General features: G+C 35.2%; 1 long non-coding RNA gene across 2 annotated transcripts; it reads left to right on the top strand.

Annotated features, from left to right (window-relative positions):
- Positions 1–9,488: 9,488 nt before the first annotated feature.
- On the top strand, positions 9,489–11,137 carry LOC149927384 (uncharacterized). 2 transcript variants are annotated; one of them, XR_016473591.1, is made up of 3 exons: positions 9,489–9,739; positions 9,849–10,569; positions 11,055–11,137. It is a non-coding gene; the product is annotated as an uncharacterized LOC149927384 (long non-coding RNA). The 2 variants fall into 2 exon arrangements; XR_016473592.1 differs by lacking the exon at positions 11,055–11,137 and adding an exon at positions 10,660–11,020.
- The last annotated feature ends 2,183 nt before the right edge of the window (positions 11,138–13,320 follow it).

Below are 13,320 nucleotides of genomic sequence, written 5' to 3'. Positions count from 1 at the left end.
CATTCATAGTGTTACATTGTTAATCAGTTTAAACTAGTCTAGAGTAGAGGTCGGCGGAACGAATAAATTAACCGGAAAAATTTCGATTAACCATAAAAAGTTGGGTTAATTGTTTTTTTATGAACATTTTATACAAATAAACAGCGATTTAACATGCAAAAATAATCGTTTTTTTCGTATATTTTTTGGATAATTTGCGGTTATGAATAAAAATAAATAATTGGATAATTTCTTATTCAAACGCCGACCTCTAGTCTAGAGTTTTAGTTTTACTTTTAGATTCGAAAAAATGAGGCGAAAATGCCGATTTATTTAAATTTGCGAACAATATTAGATTAATCATGGAATGAAAACTTTTTATTTTTTTTTGCAAAAATGGGGAAAAGTTTCTGGAAAAAAGGCCTCGGTAATTTTTTGGAACTACAACTCTAGTTTCGCCTATTCAAAGCTAATATGAAGTTCCATATTTATGGTAAATCAACAATTTAACATTACTGCCGCCAGGTTTCACAGAAGGTAGTGGTGATTGGCGCTAGTTACGTTAAAAACAAGTGATGGCAGAAGATTTTAAGATTTAGTTCATACTCACTTTAAGGCCAAAATTAAACAAACTTTAACTTAAATTTATTTCTATCAGAGGTTATTGAATTTATTTCTACTTATATTTTAGTATAAAAATAATTCTTCTGGCTATGCTGTAACTAATAACAATATATTACAATGATTACCAACCTTAGTTTTTTAGATCACCTTCATAAAGTTTTCAAGATTAATTTAAATTCCTTGACTTTGCCCAGAAATTTTACAAATTCTTAAAGGCCTAGGTTTTCTTATGCCTGTTGTCATGGCAAAACCGTTGCCCATCGAATAAATTCCCTTTAGGAATTTTCATGTTACACGAAGGTCTACCAATCCCCCGAGTTTGAAAAAAATCGGTGTGTAACACCTCGGGTCGTCTCCTTGTAGGTTAATTTAAAGGGGGACAGGCTGAAAAAAACCTAGGCCTTTAAAATTTTTAAAATTCCCAAACTTTTCCCTGATATACATGACTCGTGACAACCCTGTTGGTGCAAAACGCATGATACGGATGGCTAACACATACCGGAAACATCGTGATTAGGATTCTGTACGGATTCTTTCCGGTGATTATGTGGCGGTTCGCAGTTGTCTAGGGTCGACGGTGAAGGCGCTATGGTTTTGTCGCAGTCGCCGATGGGAGTCGTGCCTTCGACGCCTTTCCCTGATCCGCACAATCCGGAAAAAGTATCTCCCATCCCTCCATCAGGACCTCTGCCCTACTGACGCGACTCACATTAATTGGCGAAAAAGATGAGCCTGATAAAGCACGGGCGAAAGACGCGAAATCTAATAAAGGAGTTTCGCGGGTCAGCAAGAGACGCGTTAGCTTTTTGTCTCCGAGAAGATCAGAGGCCTATAGTATGTGGCTCATTTCAGACTGACAATAGTTACATGTTGATGACTATGGACAAACACCTTTCCTAAAATAGAGTCCCTACGATATTTCTAGGTTTTTTATTTGATATTATCCTGATATTTCCACGGGGAAAAGTACCTATTGTCTTAAATGGGCGATCTCCACCTTCAAAATGGTGATTTCGAAAATATACTAAAATGGTATAATAAAACTAAAATAATTAGGGTGGTTTTGATCTTGAATGGTGATGTCGGTCTTCAAAATGGCGATCTTTAGAATTGCAAACTTGGGAAGTGTAGGCAGTGGCGGCGCTAGGGGGTAGGCCAGGGCTGGTAGGCCACTGCCTACCTTAAAATTTTGAGGGGCCCCAAAATCACCCTATAAGGGGCCCCAAATTGATTTAGAAAGGGTCTCAAAATTGTCCCAAGAGATAAAATTATTTATAAATAACAATGAAACAAATGTCGATAATGTATTTAGAAATTTTTTAGGTATCTCCTACTAAATAAAACCAGTTCTGTTATATTTGGACTCGTTTTACTGTTGTTAGAACTTTTTTGTTCGTCATGTACATTACTTCTTTATTTTATTGAAGCATTTCGTTGAGAAAAGGGGGTCCCGGATCGGGGGCTCATTTATTTGGTTTGCCTACACTCGCGAAAATTCCTGGCGCCGCCACTGAGTGTAGGGCCCTATGACGCCCTATACGAATTCCTATATTACAAACATTCTTAGCCCTCACAAATCTCCCTGATTTATACTAAATATTTGGTGTGTATCTGATTTTTTGTTCAATAATCTTATTCCCCGATATTCCCCGATATTCCCTTGATTTTTCGTTCAATGGTCTAATTCCCTAATATTTCCCAGATTATTTGTTCAACGACCTAATTCCCTGATTTATCCTTGATTTATGGTTCAAAAATCTAATTTCCTGATATTTCTCACTTTGAACAATTGAATTCCCTGATATTTACCTGATGGTTTTGGTTAACAATGTAATTCGCTGATATTTTCATAGTTTTTTAAGAATAAAACTTAGTTCCTTAATATTTCATTGATTGTTTGTTCAACAATCCAAAGTCCCTGATATTTCCTTTATTTATGGTTTTATACTTCCATGCTTATTAGGACACCCTACGCGTGATTAAATTATGATTAAATCCGATTGAAATAAAATCTGTAGCTTTGACTGCACAAAAAATGATAAAATCTTGTTTACATTTTTAATCATAATTATAAGGACAACCTTCATCTAATTCCCTGATATTTCCCTTATTATTTTTTAAACAATCTAATTCCCTGATATTTCCCTGATAATTTTTTTGCCATTCGAATTCCCTGATATTTTCATATTTTGTTAAGTAAAAAACTAACGAGGAGACTACCCGAGCTGATAATCACCGATTTGGTTGAAACTAGGTGGGTATGTACACCTTATGGTGAAATTTCACCAAGGGAAAAATTGCAATGGGCATTAGTTTTGCCATGGCAAAACAGTATGTATATTTTCTCATTGAAAATAACATGGGAATCTGAGCACTTCTAAGGGTACCCCCCTGTGAAAAATTTAAAAAAAAATTCAAATTTCAAAACCAAAAAAAAATAGATCAAAATTGACAAATGAAATGAATTTTATGATATTTTGATGAATTTTGGTCAATTTGATCAAAATATGTAAAAATGTATCCATTTTTATTTTCAATGGGACAATATACCTCGCAATATACAGACCGTGTTGTCAAAAACATTTTCGGTTGCCATGGCAAAACTAATGCCCATTGCAACTTTTCCCTTAGTGAAATTTCATGTTACCATAAGGTCTACATACCCACTTAGTTTCAACAAAATCGGTGATTATCACCTCGGGTAGTCTCCTCGTAAGTTCCCTGATATTTCCTTGATTTTTTGTTCAACAATCTAAGTCTCTGATATTTCCCTAATTGCTTTGGTCAACAAAAATAATTCCCTCATATTACTCTAGTTGTTTCGGTTAACAAACTAATTCCCTGATATTTCCGTAGTTGATAGGTCAACAAACTAATTCCCTGATATTTCCGTAATTGATAGGTCAGCAAACTAATTACCTGATATTTCCGTAATTGATAGGTCAACAAACTAATTCCATGATATTTCCGTAATTGATAGGTCAACAAACTAATTCCCTGATATTTCCGTAATTGATAGGTCAACAAACTAATTCCCTGATATTTCCGTAATTGATAGGTCAACAAACTAATTCCCTGATATTTCCGTAATTGATAGGTCAACAAACTAATTCCCTGATATTTCCGTAATTGATAGGTCAACAAACTAATTCCCTGATATTTCCGTAATTGATAGGTCAACAAACTAATTCCCTGATATTTCCGTAATTGATAGGTCAACAAACTAATTTCCTGATATTTCGCTAATTGATTAGATCAACAAATTTAATTCCCTGATATTTCGCTAATTGATTAGATCAACAAACTAATTCCCTGATATTTCGCTAATTGATTAGATCAACAAATTTATTTCCCTGATAGTTCATTGATTTTTTGTTCAACAAACGTAATTCCCTGATATTTCCCTGATAGTTCATTGATTTTTTGTTCAACAAACGTAATTCCCTGATATTTCCCTGTTTTTCTTTTTTTTTTCTAGGTTTGTAGAAACACGTATACGCACACTAACAATCAAGCGAATCTAAGACAACCTTTTGCTGCTTATGACCATTCCAAAATTTCAAGTGACAAGTCTGTAAAAATTTTGCCATAAATAAATTAGAACAGCTACAAACACCTTTATTTTTGGCACGCATTTCACTATAAAAAAAGTTTGAAAATATCGATAATAGTCGGGTTTTTACATACAATGCAACTTTATTTAACAAATGCCAAAATTTATTCAGCGACTCTATATAAACAGCGAGTGTTTGTCACCATGAGCGACCTAAACATAAAAATTAAAACAAAATAGTTTCGGGCTTTCGAAGTTAAACGCACGCTGTAAAATTTTCCCATCGAAATTTGGTTTGGAAATTGGCGGCTGGCGAGCGATACAAACTCTTAAATTTCATTATGCTAAATTTCTCTATGACCCTTGACATTTACCAAAACCGGTAAAGCATAATTTCGTCTACGTATATTTACAGTATCATTTGCGCAAGGACAAACCGCCACCCGCCAAGTCTTTTCAAAGTCATATTTATGACGGCAATTATTATTTTGATATTTGAAAATTTTGAATGTCTCCGATACCTACCCAGCGCGCCCGTTTCATCGAAAAAATTCTTTATATAAAAATTCAGACGACGTTCGCGAATCCATACGTCGCTAAATAGCAGAGTTTTCAGTTTGAAAACCGGCGTTTATGGAGTAGCGAGGTTTGGCATTATATATTTCCTTTTTTATTTTTGGGTTTTCACAGCGGGATGATGCACTAAATCTTGTCCATCTATTTCGTAACTCCGGTAATTAAATGCCATGATCTTTGATATTTTTCCCCCAATCGGAACACATTCACAATCCGGAAAAATCTACGTATGTATCTTTATAATACTGGCGTTTTTTTACGATACCGGGATATCCCAAAATGTTTTACAAATAATTGTGTCAAAAAAGGGTTAAAATTTCCCCTACGGGATTTAAAAGTAACGACCAATCTGTAGGTGAAACCAAGAATGTATTTATTTACTCTCAGGGAGAATGAATAAGTCGAGACTATCGACGGACACGTTGAGCCCCTACCCCCGTCACGCTAGAGGGGGGGGGGGAGGAGAAAAAGGCGGTTTTATTTTTTGCGTCCTCGCAGCAGCGGTAATCGCGTCGAAAAACGTAATTTTTAAGAACCAATGAGATTGCAGGACGAATTGGATTTATTTTAAACGGAGGAGCATACCGGGGGGCACAACGGGTGGAATTAGAGAAACGCTTAAAATAATCTCAACATATTCATTCTCCCTGAGAATAAATAAATACATTCTTGGTGAAACTATATAGTTAAGAACTTAAGCGTTATATGTTGTAGGGAATTTTAAAACGGGGGAATTTGTTGCCGTTAACCCAGACATTTGACGTACCATTATGCCTGGTGAATAGTTTTATTACGTAGATCTGGTAGATTGAATTTTCGAATATTTCCAACAGAATGTAAAATACAAAAATATGTAACTTTCTATCGAGGGGCTAACCACTCTTAGAAAGTCTGTACACCGGATTACACTTAGATTACCACTGCCAAAGGCAGGGACTTCAAAGATTACGCGTAATCCCATTAGTACAGTCAAAGGTACGGCTCTGTACACCGATTACGCGGAGTGATCAGCCCCTCGCTTTCTATTTTGACGAATGGGGGTGCAAAAACTTCCGGGGATATCAATATCGTAGCTTATTCTATGAGGCCTTACAAATGGGCCCAACTAATTTATAAACACTTACAAATGAGGTAAACTACACCTCTTTGTATTAAGACGAATGTGAGGAACGAAACTGACCCATTATTCTATACGTGGGAGCCAAAAGTGGGCCCATTATTCTACATGGGAACCAAAAGTGGGCCCATTATTCTACATGGGAACCAAAAGTGGGTCCATTATCCTACATGGGAACCAAAAGTGGGTCCATTATTCTACGTTGGAGCCAAAAGTGGGCCCATTATTCTACATGGGAACCAAAAGTGGGTCCATTATTCTACATGGGAACCAAAAGTGGGTCCATTATTCTACATGGGAACCAAAAGTGGGTCCATTATTCTATACGTGGGAGCCAAAAGTGGGTCCATTATTCTACGTTGGAGCCAATAGTGGGTCCATTATTCTACATGGGAACCAAAAGTGGGTTCATTATTCTACATGGGAACCAAAAGTGGGTTCATTATTCTACATGGGAACCAAAAGTGGGTCCATTATTCTACGTTGGAGCCAAAAGTGGGTCCATTATTCTACATGGGAACCAAAGGTGGGTCCATTATTCTACATGGGAGTTAAAATTGGGTCGATTATTCTACATGGGAGTTAAAAGTGGGTCCATTATTCTACATGGGAACCAAAAGTGGGTCCATTATTCTATACGTGGGAGCCAAAAGTGGGTCCATTATTCTACGTTGGAGCCAATAGTGGGTCCATTATTCTACATGGGAACCAAAAGTGGGTTCATTATTCTACATGGGAACCAAAAGTGGGTCCATTATTCTACGTTGGAGCCAAAAGTGGGTCCATTATTCTACATGGGAGCCAAAGGTGGGTCCATTATTCTACATGGGAGTTAAAATTGGGTCCATTATTCTACATGGGAGTTAAAAGTGGGTCCATTATTCTACATGGGAACCAAAAGTGGGCCCATTATTCTACATGGGAACCAAAAGTGGGTCCATTATTCTACATGGGAACCAAAAGTGGGTCCATTATTCTACGTTGGAGCCAATAGTAGGTCCATTATTCTACGTTGGAGCCAAAAGTGGGTCCATTATTCTACATGGGAACCAAAAGTAGGTCCATTATTCTACGTTGGAGCCAAAAGTGGGTCCATTATTCTACATGGGAACCAAAGGTGGGTCCATTATTCTACATGGGAGTTAAAATTGGGTCCATTATTCTACATGGGAGTTAAAAGTGGGTCCATTATTCTACATGGGAACCAAAAGTGGGCCCATTATTCTACATGGGAACCAAAAGTAGGTCCATTATTCTACGTTGGAGCCAAAAGTGGGTCCATTATTCTACATGGGAACCAAAGGTGGGTCCATTATTCTACATGGGAGTTAAAATTGGGTCCATTATTCTACATGGGAGTTAAAAGTGGGTCCATTATTCTACATGGGAACCAAAAGTGGGTCCATTATTCTACGTTGGAGCCAAAAGTGGGTCCATTATTCTACATGGGAGTTAAAATTGGGTCCATTATTCTACGACAAACTTGAAATAATAATAAACATCGAACAAAGAGTTAGGATTAACTTTGTTATTGTTTACAGAGGACCTTCAGTCGTCAACTTCATTTGTTTACATTCAAGTAACGTTTCGCAAGAATTGAATAAGGAAAGAAGAGTAATTTAACCCTCACCAAAATATATTCTTTATTGCTATGATAATAACGTGCATTCGTGAGAAATGCAATTTGGCGTACTCATCCCCGGAAACGGAATTGGCGTGATTAATAAATGATAATTATTTGACACTCAATCATTCTCCGAATCGAAAAAATCCCCGGATCCAATTTGATACGCAATTCCCCTCGTGATAGGACACTCGAAAATAATAAAATAAAATGAAAGCTGGTTTCGTAATACAGTCGCCAACAGCTCATCTAAGTAGATAAACCCAACAGTCACTTCTTTTATTTTGGTGAAATTATTTCCATCGTACTTTATCAAGATTAAAATAAACCCCAACGGTAATGTCCTACAAAAAATGGGTAAAATTTCAATATCCCTTTTAAATTAAATTAAGGGAAGTAAAACTTTATTCGCCGGAATCCAGTTGATAGGACCCGAATACGAAGAAAGTTAGTCGTTGGGGAAACCCCGAAAACGTTGGGCTTTACAACGACCACGCGGACAACCCTCCTTAGGGAGATAAGTATACAATTTTATTATCTAAGCTTTTGTTTCAAATAGCGCGAGACAGGAAAAACAGTGGCTTAAAAATGAGAATAATTTACTCAGAATTCTACACGAGGTTAATCCTGAAGAAAACAGAAAAAAACTGTTCTTAAGAAATCTTCGCTGGAATAACAGTAATAAGACAATTTCGATACGACAAAAGAAGCAGTCAAGCGAGACTTTATGGCTGGTGCGGCAAGATATAGACCGCCAAAAAGTGCCGCAACAAATCTATTTCTGAATATCTGAGAAGTAGGTTCGGTTTTTACCAGGAAAAATGCTCCGTGAACCCCACCTCGCTCCCGGACGCCAGCCCGATCCAACGAATTCGCTTACAGCGATTGAAATGACTCTCTCTCTCCGGCACCGATATCACAACTTCACTACCCAAGGAAAGACGGCTATTCTTAAAACAAGACGGCCTATCTTCATAAAACTATAATACACCCCATTGAGTTGGGAATATTAATCTAGAGATCCAATAAAATCTGAAAATTACGAATGTGCCGTCTCCTCTAAAATGACGAGAAAACGTTATCATATGACCCGTGGCACCATCCATTATTAAAAAAAAAAATTGCCGGAAAACGCGTCATATTTGAACGGGTAGAATTATAAAGTTTTCTCGTCATTTTGGAGCAGACGGCAGTATTCTTATTTTTTTAAAAATTGTTTCGCGAAATACTGAAATCCGACGTTTTGATTGGACCTCTAGAATCTAGATTAATATTCCCAACTCAATGATACACCCCGTTATCTGACGTCAGCGCCACCATACGGACCATATCATATCTCCCACCAAAATCTTAAATTTATTAGGGAAAAATAAAATAAAAATAGTGTAAACAGAAAGACAAAATGGGAACAACATTTTGGACAATAGGTGGGTTTACTGATGTATAACTGGGTAGTAAGTCACAGGGGCAGGGCGATGTTAGGATTTGTTTTTAATTTCAGAAGTTCTTGAGGTGGCGCCACTAGTACGTTTTCGCTACAATTTAGGAACTATTGGCGCCATCTCTCGATTGAAAGAAGCTAAAAAAATCCGAGTTTTTGCTTACCCCTGTAAAACAAACTCGGCGTCGAACCAACTGTAAACCGACCTATAGGAACCAAATAAGAACCATTGTAAAAATATTTTTTTATTTAAACTAAATTATTTGAAAAATTTATATTTGCAATGATTTATGATTTGCAATTAAATATCAATAATAATAATAATAATAATAATAATCAGCTAGGCTATTACCCAAGTCATCTAGCGCCTTTTAATGCCTTTATATCAGGTGGCCGGGTTACAACGCGTAGGAGGATGGTGGCAACTCTTCATGCCACGCGAGCCAACACTTACTATTACCGTTAACCTCTACAAGTTTTGGAAAAGGGAAACCGAGGAACTCAGGGAAAAACGAATTTAACCAGTAGGGAGTTAATTTGCAATTAATTAAAATTAGGGCCCTAAGTGTCGACCCTATTTAATCGCTGCGATTAAAAATAATTGCAAAGTAACTCTTCTATTCCGATTACACTTAATAAATTTGTATAAATCATAATAATACCACTTATAATTTTTCTCCATACCGTAAAATTGCCGCCGCAACGTAACACAAAGTCAAAACTAATTGTTATCTCATACGCAACCGGATAAGATAAGTGTAAACCTTCATGGAACGTAAAAAGGGTCCAATTTCCGAGAATCGAAATCAACAAATTCCGAGAAACGTTTGTTACCCTTTATTGTATAATTCTTTTTATTTTTCCAGCGATTAGATTAACTACTTAACGGGTTAACTATTACGGTGGCCACGATTTACGGTTAATTATCTAACAGGTACAATGCGCGGGGATTTTCCTAAAAATTGGCAAATCTTGCCGTTTAAAATCCCAGAGAATCATCAGCATTCTTGGCACGCACGGCGGACTAACAAAAGCGATTCCATAACGTTTCCCCGCAAAGCGCCGCTACCAGCGGACCAGGATCAAGGGAAAGTAGGTAGGTAGGTTGGTGCGTAAGCGGCCAGGTAACGGGGAAGGCGGCTCTACGTATGAGTCAACGGAAACTTTAAAAATTATTGGATACGAGGGAAAGTGACGTCACGACACCGAACGGACTAGTAAACGTTTCTTAAAAAAATTTATTATCATTACTCCGTTTAATAAGGTCGTTCCGGTTGACTTTGCACGGGTAGTTTGAGCGGAAACATAATGAACATTTGAAATCAGGCAGGGTCCACGCGGTCCGGCTGTCCAAACCATCCCACGAACGTCAGACCACGTTTCTCTAGCAGCGACGCGAAAGCGCCAAAAGTCAAAGGGAGAAAAAAAATTAAAAATTTGTACGATTGGAATCATAATTTCTCGGATTTTCTCGGCGGTGGTTGAATGCTTCTGCCAGCGGGTCTACCTCGCAGCCGTGATCCGTCGTCCCGAGAGACTGAAGTGCTGGAGGTAATTTTCACTCTCATCATCACCGTCAACGGGCTGATTTGCGGCGCGCGCCTGTCGCGGTGGTCATGGAGAGCGGCGACCAGAACAATCCTTACCATTTCCAGGTCAGTATCTCTTTTATTTCTAACGCCAGTGTCAAAAAGAGCGTACATCCGGATTACCTTGAATGACGTAAAACGGGTTTATGTCTATAGAGAATCTTGTTGCCGGGTGTCAATACAGCCAAACTCAAGGGAACGGTTTAAAAGAATTTCTAAAATAGTGCCCGTTAAAATACTTTTATTTTTAAGTTACCCGTTAGCCTCCAAAGTTATAAACACGTGCTATTAAATACGCGACCGGATCATCCGTTAAAAACACTTGTTTTAAATCGGTTGGTTGGACGGGATACTTACACCAACCCAACTGGAAAATTATCTTACAGCCCGCTAAAATGACAAATTTTCTAAATATTATAGACGCAACAAGAGAGAATAAATTGAACTAATGGAAGGATATATTTCGGTTAAAATTAGTTCCCAATGAATTTAACTAAAATTAAGATAAATAAAATTAATACGGCATATTTTTTTTAACTTATTTATGATAGTACAAATCTGGGAAATAATTATGGAAAAACTGACTTTCCACGATAAAATCAAGAACGACATTTTTGAAAATTACCAAAAAATATTTGAACTTAACTATCCAAATAAATTATCAGATCTCAATAAACCTATTTATTTTTAAATTATTGCAAAAAAACTGACTTGACCATTTTGTTAAGTGTCATTAAAAATCTATATTCGTACAAATCCCATATACCGCAGATAAAATAGAATTTATAAATCTTGAAATCAACTTTAAAACCACGAAATCTGGCCGAAAATCAGTTGCAAAATCTCGAAATCAGCCAAAAAGAAAACGGAAATCAACACTATAATCATGCTCTGAGATCTCAAAATCAGATTTTGATTTGCGAAATCACTTTGAGATTCAATATCACGTACGCCAAATTTGCACATGTCGGAGCCCTCGGAAAATAGGGTAGTTAAGATTGCAAAAAAAATACTTTTACATACAAGGATCTTTTGGGGTCCTTTTACAAATAAAGTAGTCTAATAGAAATCCGTGTCTGTGTTAAATTTAAATGTCTAATGACCTTCTCGAAAGCAAATCACGGAAGCGGATGAATCGCTCCCAAACTCAATTACTTCGAAGAAAAACTAATTGTCTAAATTTAAATACTTGATTAAACGTAATTAGAATGACGTAGCTAAAAATGACGTCATATTTTTACGAGGATCGCTTTTAAGATTTACATAACTGTTCGAAATATCCGTGTCATTTGTAATTCGGATAAACACGACGCGGCAAAACGTATTGCGGAAACAATTTTTCCTATAGATTTAGAGTTTACGAGACTGCCTGATCTGGCGATTTCAAGTTCAGAATCTTCTCATACGAATAACCAAATTTCAAAGTAAAGATTTTGAAATTGAGAAAATAAATTGTATTCGCGATTTCTCATATGAAATTTCAAAAAACCTTTTATACCATTAGCTAATAATATTCTAAACGATAATATGAGTCATATGATAAAATTTTGTCATTAAAATCATCGTTATAGCATATCTTACGAGCATTTGCTATAAAAATTAAACACGCCACTTCGCAAGCTCGAGACGATTTCCAATGCACGCTATTTTCCCGCCAAATCAGATAGCACTAATATTTCTAGGCGTAATAGGTTTAAAAAATCACAATATGATGTATTTAACCTAGGACTATTTTTCCTCCAAAACGTATTTTGCGAAGGAGCATGTTTCAAAATAATACCATTATCAGTATATGGAGATGGATACTTATCTCTAAGATATATATAATAAACGTCTGATAACCGAAAGGGGTGCTTGGGTGTTAGCTTAGCTGGTCATTATTATTATTATTTAAAGTGAGCTGATTATTATTATTATTTATTATTATTAAATGTTCGATGATAATAATTATTTTTGATTAAAAGTTAGATGATTATAATTATTATTTATTATTATTAAAAGTTGGATGATTATTATTATTATTTGTTATTATTAAAAATTAGATGATTATTATTATTTATTATGATTAAAAGTTAGATTATTTATTATTATTAAAAATCAGCTTATTATTATTATTATTATTTATTATTAAAAATCAGCTGATTATTCAATTCAAAAGGTGTTTATTGCCTGTAAGATAACGTGTTTGCACACTTTTTACAATTTTACAGGAACGAAAGAAAAATATAAAACTTCTATAATTATTTATAATTATTAAAAGTCAGCTGATTATTATTATTATTTATAATTATTAAAAGTCAGCTGATTATTATTATTATTTATTATTATTAAAAGTCAGCTGATTTGTATTATTATTTATTATTATTATAAGTTATCTGATTATTATTATTAAAAGTTAGATGATTATTATTGTTATTAATTATTATTAAAAGTTATCTGATTATTAATTATTATTAAAAGTTAGATGATTATTATTAATTATTATTAAAAGTTAGATGATTATTATTATTAATTATTATTAAAAGTTAGATGATTATTATTATTAATTATTATTAAAAGTTAGATTATTATTATTATTAATTATTATTAAAAGTTAGATGATTATTATTATTAATTATTAATAAAAGTTAGATGATTATTATTATTAATTATTAATAAAAGTTATCTGATTATTATTATTATTAAGGGGGAAGATTACTGTGGCCATTGTTTACTTTCGCGCTATTTCAAGCTGAACTCTTTTAATCTTGTATTTTAACTTATAAAATTAATATTTAAGTGTAGAACAGCCTCTTGTTTAGTGCTTAAAATAATTTT

This window comes from Leiobunum rupestre, chromosome 9 (genome assembly GCF_980474605.1).
Source record: "Leiobunum rupestre chromosome 9, qqLeiRupe1.1.hap1, whole genome shotgun sequence".
NCBI classification, from domain to species: Eukaryota; Metazoa; Arthropoda; class Arachnida; order Opiliones; family Sclerosomatidae; genus Leiobunum; species Leiobunum rupestre.
This window is presented reverse-complemented; position numbering and strand designations above follow the sequence as displayed.